The sequence below is a fragment of the Zingiber officinale genome, chromosome 11A (assembly GCF_018446385.1).
Source record: "Zingiber officinale cultivar Zhangliang chromosome 11A, Zo_v1.1, whole genome shotgun sequence".
NCBI lineage: Eukaryota > Viridiplantae > Streptophyta > Magnoliopsida > Zingiberales > Zingiberaceae > Zingiber > Zingiber officinale.
In genome coordinates, this window is record NC_056006.1 from 64426075 (window position 1) to 64435964 (window position 9890).

Genomic DNA, 9890 nt, shown 5'->3' on the forward strand with positions numbered 1-9890 from the left:
CTACTCCTACTGCAGGTGAGAAGCAACTCACCGTGATTTGCTTGGACTTACAACCAATCGGGACAAACTCTAGGGCTTCGGAAAGATGAAGTTCTCGGCTTCCTCTTGTGATCACGCGTGCTCCTCTCTGTAGGGATGACTACCACGGATGAGGTTGGCCGGAAAACAGCTTCGCTGGCGCCGGAGGGAACCCTAGGAGACGCCGCGGTTTCGCCCGTGGTTTTGTCGCCGTCACGCAGCCGAGAAGAGAAGAGATGTTTTTGAGAAAATGTTGATTTTCCGAAAAGAAACCTAAATTCCTTTTCTTATACTAGGTTTAAACAAAACCATACCTTAAGTCTATTGATTCCCATATCTGGTTAACAAAACGAGCGTAGCTCGATTGGTCGGGCCGGTCTTGCTTGGGTCCGAGGAGCTGGGTTCGAAACCTAGCTTCTACAACCTTTTTTTTTTTTTTTTTAAACTTTCTCCTCTCGGTAAAAATACCAAACGGACTCCAAAAATTACATAAAAATACTCTAAAAATTCCTAAAAATCTCTAGAATATTTTAAAAGCATTTCCAAATATTTTTAAGGACATTTAGAACTCAAAATAAGGAAAATTGGGTCGTTACACCCTGGCCCCGCAAGGTGATTCGTTCCGCGATTGCGCTTGAAAACCCGCTAAACGGAACCACCGGGAATTTTACTCTTAAAAATTGTAAAAATTGTAGTAAAAATTACATAAAATTATAGAAAATACATAATTTATAATTATGTATTATTTTGTGATAGTCATGGCCCAAAAGACCCAATTTGATTGGAAATGTGTTGTAATTCATAAAACGGCCTACGTGTCGTCATATGATGTGCGTGTTGTATATTTGATTCGCGACCTGCGCGTTGTGCCTTTCTCTATTTTATACTCTTGTTATAAATTAGTTTAGACTCGAATGTAACTCAAGTTTCAAAAATTGTAATGTACAAAATTGGAGCGGTGGAAGGTCCACTCGAGATGGAGTTACGAGGAGGGCGCGAGCAACACAAGGTGGTCAAAGGGAGGAGCTTGAGAAGATGTTGACCTTAGGTTGACCATCCGATCTTCTCATTGGCTTGAGAAGATCGTAGTAGGGCCATGACTAATCACAAATAATTTAATTAATTGCTTGTGTGTATGTGATGCATAATTAGTAATTAATTAGTGCCTAACGATTAGATTAGATCTAAATCGTGTACAAGATGCACCCTATCGATTATATTAGATCTCAATCACGTCAACTCAAATGCCTACTGTGCCGTGATACCTATCACTACCTCGATCACATGTGTTGTTCAATCTGCCAAAGTAGAGCAACACATATTATCTTGGTAGGGTACAGAGGGACAATCTTGGTCCCGCCTATCAACGCATGGGTGAGTAGAGACTCAATTTGATTGAGTACAACTAGTTAAATCGAGTTTAACTGTAGGCATTCTTCCAACGGTTGGAAAGATAGTGCTTAAATCACATTTATATTAATTCTTGGGCGTATTAGCCAAAGCTAACTCAAGTTTTAATATAACTGCGGATAATGATCCTATAAACAAGAGTTGCATAGAGATGTAATTAGTAAATCGTTACCTACCGATCATACTAAATCATGGGCGTATTAGCCAAAGCTAACTCAAGGGTTAGTATGATGTGGATCTTATTCCACTTGAATTATAAAATTCAGTTAGCCAAAGCTAACTTAAGGGTTAGTATGATGTGGATCTTGTTCCACTTGAATTATAGAATTCAGTGGGAGAATCATTTAGTTAAAGGCCTAATTAAATGATTTAAAAGAATATGATTTTCTGCATTTTTCTATTATAGATAACCATGACGTCAAACACGAACACCTTCTCTCTGCGTTCTGTCCTTGACAAGGACAAGCTCAACAGAGCAAATTTCCTGGACTGGTACAGGAATCTGAGAATAGTTCTCACCCAAGAACGTAAACTGTACGTTCTGGTGCCACGCGAGCAGACAAAGATGCTTACAAGAAGCATCAAGATGACGCATTAGATGTATCATGTCTAATGCTCGTGACCATGAACTCTGAGCTTCAGAAACAACACGAGTTGATGGGCGCTTACGATATGGTTGAACATCTTCGTCAACTGTATCAAGGACAAGCGAGGCACGAGAGATTTGAGATCTCAAGGGCACTATTACAGTGCAAGATGTCAGATGGGGCTCCTGTAGGCCCATATGTACTCAAAATGGATTCCCGCTTGGCCAAGAGCTGGCCACTGACCTGATCTTGCAATCCTTGCCGGATAACTATAGTCAATTCTATTGGATCGAGACGCGCTAGAGGGGGGGTGAATAGCGCTCGTGGCTATTTTGATCGTATCGGAATCGTAAAACTATCAAAGTAAATATACGCAGCGGAAATAACGAATGCAATCACAGAGGGACACAAGAAGTTTTACTTCGTTCGGAGCCTAACGCGACTCCTACTCGAAGACCCGCGATCCTTGATCGCTTTCCGTGGGCAACAACTATAAGCTCGTAAAATGTACAATAAGATATTACAATTGAAAGAACTAAAACAAATTATACCGACAACAATAAAGTAGCAGAATCTGAAGCTCCGGGTTGTCGGGGACTTATAACAGCACTTCTGGGCGTTTCTAGAGCAGCTTGTAGTGTAAGGATTGATTGGAGTTCGTTGTTCTGGTGCTGCTGCTCGAGACCCCTTATAAAGGGTGTTCAAGGCGCCTTGAAGCCCTTCAAGGCGCCTTAAACAGGCCAAGTCACCCGCGGAGATCAGCACAGACTTGGTCGAACTTCATCCAGTTCAAGGCGCCTTCAACCTTCGACCCAAGGCGCCTTGAACTTCATCTAAGGCGCCTCCAACCTTCTGCGCTGGCTTTTCCTGGTTCGCACCCGAGGCGCCTCCAAGCTCTATGGAGGCGCCTCGGACACTGTTCATCCGAGTTGTAACTTGCTCCTTTGTTCCTGCAAAATGTGTTAGTCCCAAACACATACCCTGCAAAACAAAGTTAGCACATAATGAATGATAATAATGAAAGGTCTGACTTCGGGTTTCCACTGGAAACCCTAGGTCGACCCGACGCCTACTATTCCCTCTACGGGAACACGTCCTCACCTACTCCACTCAGGAGATTGCCAGTGCGATCCTCCAGATCGACTGGACTTTTGCTCAGCACTCGACGCTTCCGGACTTTCTGCTGGACATCCGCTTCCCGGCTAGTCCAGTCTTTCACCTGGTTCGCGACACCAGGACTTTCCACCTAGGGTTACCACCCCCTAGGACTTTTGCCTGAAGCCATCGACCTGCCAAGACTTTCCGCATAGGGTTACCACCCCCTATGACCTAGGGTTACCACCCCCTAGGGTTTTCCCTTTGCCTAACCGCAGCTAGGACTTTTCCTGAAATACTCATTCAACATGTTAGATCACAACACACCTTAACTTTGAATCCTTTGCCATTATCAAAACTCAGGTTCGATCGTTAGATGCTTCCCGCACCAACAATCTCCCCCTTTTTGATTATGGCAACCCTAATTCAAAGTTAAGTAAAAACAAATGCATAAAAAGGTTTTAAGTGAGCAAGCTTAAGTATATAAAATCAAATCAACGCCTAACTTAAGCTAACACTTAAACTTTTGTGAAGCTCCCCCTTAATACAGGGTTTCCTTTTTAAATTTTTACTTTTTACTTTTAAAGTTTACTTTTGAATTTTCTTATTCTCCCCCTTTGCCTTTATCAAAAAATAAGCCAGTTTCAATATTTCTTTTTGAAAAATAAATTAGATAAAGAAACAGGATAAGTGCTAAGTTGAAAAATAACTTTTCACCTTAAATTTTGAAAGCACTGAGTTAAAATTTTGCAAAACTATCTGAAGGGTAACCTAGAAAATATCTTAGCAATAATATATAACGTTAGGTTTCAAGGTTGGCTAAGTTTGAAAAAAAAATTTGAAAGTTGCTCTATGAACCACTTAGCTAAGCCTTTTGCAAACATTGAACTTTGAAAATGTAGCTTAAGTGAAAAGTGACTTAGCTTAATTAAAAAAACTTGTTAATTTTTAAGTTGAAGAGAGAGAGTAGCTAAAATTTTAATTTAGGTTATTTATTCAGTTGGTCCTTAAGTCCAAGCATGAGTCAAGTTGAATAGCAATGTAATTGGTGTTGATCAGATATTAGAGCCCTAAAGTATAGGCATTTTTAACTAAAAGATTGAGTATCCTTTGCCAACTGTCTAACCTTGAGTTACTTGCTGATTGTCTATAGGACAATAGCTTTCACTTGGTTAGTCAAGTTAAGGCATTTTTTTTTAAAATAATTTTGAAATTATTTTTGAAAGGATTTTTTAAATAATTTTGAAATTAATTTTGTCACGCCCCAGGTAGTCCCTGTCCGAAGAAATTTCGACAGTATCTCCCCTGTACGGTGGACAATATGAAGCACAGTATACATATATCTCCATACCTCGGCCACACACGGCCGGAATAATACAATACAAATAAGAACAAGCCACGCAGTTTATATCAACATTCCACATAAGTCAACATATAATCAATCCACGCAGTTTAATAAGAAAAGACGATATAAAATCTCGAAAATATATGTAAACATCCTACTCCACTACATCGAAGGAAAAACCAAATCCACGAAGTAATGAAAATATCTGCAGCGGAAAACAATAGTAGTAAACCCGAATGTTCAATGTCCACAATACAAACCCACAATACAAGTATATAAGATGCAAAAGCAAAATATAATCCGACAAAGAAAATCCTCGCGATAATGGGGCTAGCGACTGTAATATCTCCCGACGGTCTCAACCTGAAAAGTAGTAACAACGGGATGAGTTCAACGAACTCAGCTGGTAATCCAATAGACATGTACAACAATATATAACTACCAGTAATGTCCTAAGGTACAGTCTCCTAAACCATAGGATCTATAGTACAGTTTCCTGACAGTACAATCTATATAGTACAGTCTCCTAAGTATAACAGGTATGCAAGACTAAATAAACTGCAGTAACCAACAATAAGCATGAAATACAATCTACTGCAAGAATATAAGAAGTGCATAACTGAAATAAACTATACTCACCTGCGAGGCTCGGGCGAATGACTGTGAGCATACACAGATAAAAATAGTCAGAGCAAAATCATATAACCTGTATGCATGTCAATCATATGCAATCACCAAAATGCATCAATCATAAATAATGCAATCTGTGCATATGATGCAAATGACATGTCCTGGTCACCCCTACTGCCATGCTCAGCCGTCTCACACACAATGGTGAGACCGAGTGGGTAGGGTCTGTGACAACCATGCACTCTGCCGTCACTGCTCCTGAGTGGACGGGATGTTGTCGGAGTACACCTATCCTCCGCCTCAAACATAGTGAGGGAGCGTAACGCTCTCATCTCCCGGTACGCAATGACGGGAGGGACCCGGTGTGCTACCACGCCTGCCACGCTACCCATGAGCGCCCTAGCGGAGCACCACGGGCAATCTACCCTACACACCCCGATGCTGTGCCACTACCCATGCAGTGAACACGTTATGTGCGGGTCCAGCTAGCCGACGAGCTCAACAATAATGGAGTCGTCAATCGCCTGCAATCATGCAATATGGTGCATGCGGCTACAGTATGTCATACCATAGCCTCCTCCATATATGTGTGTGCCCAAAAGGTAAACGCATATATATAACCATGATATAAAATAGCATAAATCCAAAGACCTCACATATAACAAGGATATAAGTATCATGAATCCGAGAGCATGTATCACACATGTACAGCAACTAATCAGTAGAGTAGAGCACTATAGATATACATCTCTATGAACATATACACATGGCAAGCGGTAACAGTGTCCAATCCTAAAGTAAAGCAACTAGCAGATGAAGCATGTGATAGGTATCAACTAGCTAAGACCAAGGGGGAGAATAATCTACTATCTACCACTAGTAAATATATATAAGCTACACATATCATAAGACATTATCAAAAGATAAGTCAGAGGGTACCCGCCTCCAATAGAAGGTACAGTCAATCCAAATCCGACGTCGAGACGCCCGTCTCGAATCAGCGTCCTGTGTCAAACACGTATAAATATTTTATTTAGCTAAATCCAAATGAATAGCTAAATAAAATCCCTAATACCAAATTAGGGCAAAACCCTAATCAACACAATAACACATTACCTAGTTAAATCTAACGGTCAATTAGGATTAGTTACCTAACCTCTAATCACCAATTAGATTAGAAATCTAAACTTAGATTAAATCCAATAGTTGACTAGGGTTAATTGTCTTAACCCTAATCATTCCATTAGTTTAATCTAAGTAAATAAATCTAATCACAATCAACAACTAGTAATCCAAAAATACCTAATTCAACATGATCATAACCCTAGTTCATCCACACTAAGATCAATCATCTAAAACAAAGAACAAAACCTACACATCATATATCAATTATCTGTTTCTTACCTCAATCTCAGCTACTGGATGCTGGAATCAAGTAAGAACCTCCATTAACAGCCATTGTTGATTGGAGAAACCAGGAGAGCTACTGTTTGGGGTGCTGCCGGACCAAGACAACCCTACAGCAACAACACAGAACCTCACTGATTCCACAGAACATAATCCTCCTGAAATCCTTCCCTACTCAATTGGGTTCAAGTGAGATCAAGAACACCACAGCACCCAATTCCAAATCACAGATTACAACACCTGCTGGAAATCTTTCCCACTTCAACCGACACCTCATTCACAGTGAAGAAGAGAAAGTCCAAGTACTCGATCGGTTGCCTCCAGCAGGTGTCACCTGATCCAATCCGTGACCTAACAGCCGCAAAGAAGAATGAGGATCAAGATCTGATAGGGTAAACAACAATCCAGCACCAATTATCCGCAGAGCAAAGCACTGATGATGGATCTAGGGCACGGATTGCAACAAGAACACAACCACAGCGAGGAAAAGTTCGATTGCTTACCCTTGAAGCCCTAATTGTCCCCTCACGCCGGCGATCGAGTCCCAATCCAGTGGCATCAGTGATCGACGAAAGAAAGGATCGGTAGAACCGAGAGGAAAGCTCGAGGAATACGTATGAGGGAGTCGATAGGTTGGAAGACGAAGCGAATCTCGTTCCTCACCGTGCCCTAGCCATCAAGGGGTTGTCGTTCGGTTGCAAGCACCACCGGACAGAGACCCCTCTGCTGAAGATAGCCTGGACTTCCTTGGCACCGTCGAGATCCGACGACGAGCTCCTCAGGATCGGCGGCGAAGGTGAGAGAAACCGGGAGAGATCAGAGTGAGAGGAGAGAAGAAGGAAGAGCTCGGCGTCGGGGGAGGAAGAAAGGTCGGGATCGCGAGGGTTAGGTCGGGTGAATCGGCGATGGGGTTTGGGGGAGAAAAGAAATAAAGGAAATGAATTTATATATTAACACATTTCCTCACTTAAACGGGTATCCTAAACAGGCTTTATCCGAACCCAAAGTTGATCCCCTCAAAACCCTCCGTACGAGCTCCGAAAAATTCCCAGAAAATTTCTAAAAATTTCGGAAAAATTCTATAAGGCTATTTCCCAAATAACCTTATTTATTTAAATTTTTCCGAGATCTCACAAATTTTGAAAAGATTTTTAAATAATTTTGAAATTAATTTTTAAAATATTTTTAAATAATTTTGAAAAGGTTTTTAAATAATTTTGAAATTAATTTTGAAAATATTTTTAATAATTTTGAAATTAAGTTTTGAAAAAGACTTTAAAATAATTTTTGAAATTTAGTTTTGGAAAGATTTTTAAAGTGATTTTTGAAATTTAGTTTTGAAAAGATTTTAAAATGATTTTTGAAATTAAGTTTTGAAAGGATTTTAAAATGATTTTGAAATTTAGTTTTGAAAAGATTTTAAAATGATTTTGAAATTTAGTTTTGAAAAAGATTTTAAAATGATTTTGAAATTTAGTTTTGAAATAATTTTAAAATGATTTTGAAATTTAGTTTTGAAAAGATTTTAAAATGATTTTGAAATTTAGTTTTGAAAAAGATTTTAAAATGATTTTTGAAATGATTTTAAAATGATTTTGAAATTTAGTTTAGAAATAATTTTAAAATGATTTTGAAATTAATTTTGAAAAGATTAAGTTTTGAAAAAGATTTTAAAATGATTTTTGGAGAGATTTTTAAAATTTTGAAATTGATTTTGAGTTAATAATTTAAGATAATTTAAATTCAATTCAATTTTACTTTTAATTTCTTAGTCATCTCACCCGATCTAAATTGTCAATCAGGGAATCCTATAATTGATGTGAGATGATTTATTGTTGAATTTAAAGGTCTGGTTTAACTTTGTGTTAGCTTCAGGTTTAGCTTTGGGTTCAACAAGTAAGCATTCTTTGGATAAACTTCTGGGTTGTGGTGAGTCACAAGGAACTCATTAAAGTAACCATGCCTTCGAAGTTTCCAAATAGTCCTACCCACTGAACTTAGTACAAAACCTTGGTCTAACTAGTTAGGATCCATTTAAGGGTAGCTTCGGTCAGTTTCACTTGGCCAAATGCACCAGGTCGAAGCCATATCTTCCTAGACATGCGATGCCCAAGCTTCCCTAACGTACTATCATCCAAAAATTTCACCAGTACTAAGTTTCAAGGTAAATCTAACCCTTTTTTTTTTAATCTATCCTTAATTACCCTACCGGGTAGTCTACTCTTGTTTACCCATTTCGGGTAGATTAAGTTCGGAGGTGCCAGATAATCTGGAGCCTTCCTTTTAATTTGATTTAATTATTTAATTTCAAATTTTGAATTTCATTTAATTCTTGAATTTAATTTTTGAATTTATAATTTTAAATTTTGAATTTTGAATTTGAATTTCAAATTTTGAATTTCATTTTTAATTAATAATTTAATTCTTGAATTTAATTTTTGAATTTATAATTTAATTTCGAATTTTGAATTGAATTTTTAAATTTATAGTTTAATTTCGAATTTTAAATTTAGATTTTGTAATTTAATTTTGAATTTTTAATTTAGATTTGAATTTTAAATTTAGATTTTGAATTTTAAATTTAATTTATTTTTAGTATCGTTTTTCTTTTTGCTCCCCCTGGATCACAACCTCGATGTGGTCTATCGAGGTAGTATATTTGATCCTTCGGGACCCAGTATTGACCAAATCCAACTTGATTGATCAATTTGGACTTGGGGACCCATGCTTGGACTGATTTACTACTTTGTTTGTTTATTAAAGATAAATAGTATTTATATTTCTTTTTACTTTTGTAGCATAGCCCAGTTCTATTGTAGACAACTCTTTGTGTCCCAAGAATTAGATCCAAATTCTTGGAACCCAGAGAGAACTTTTCTAGAGTAATTTTTAATTTGTTTAACTGATTTTTCAGATTTGAATTTTCTTTCTCAAGTCGTTGAACTTGAGTTGAATCTTCAATTAAAGATTTTGAGTTAGTTACTCCTTTAAGAGTGGTTATTTCTCTTAAAAGTGACTTAATTTTCAAATTTGACTTAGCTAATTTGCGAAGTAAATAATTCACTAAATTATTGAGTCTAGGAATACTTACAGCGGAGTCTGGTCCTTCGGAAAAGGATGCGGATCCGTGGCTTTGCTCAGAGTCGGCTTCTGACTCGCTCTCGGATTCGCTGATCTGGTCCCGGGCCAACAATGCGAGTAAACTTGTTTGGTTGATTTCGTCGTCTTCGTCCTCCGAAGAAGATTTGTCCCAGGTTGCCTTTAGGGCCTTCTTTCTTCTTTGCTTCTTGGCTTCCTTTTGATTGGGGCAGTTGGCCTTGATATGGCCCTTCTGGTTGCACCCGTAACATGTGACTTCAAATTTTGTCTTTGATTGGGCCTCCTTGGATTGAACTGCC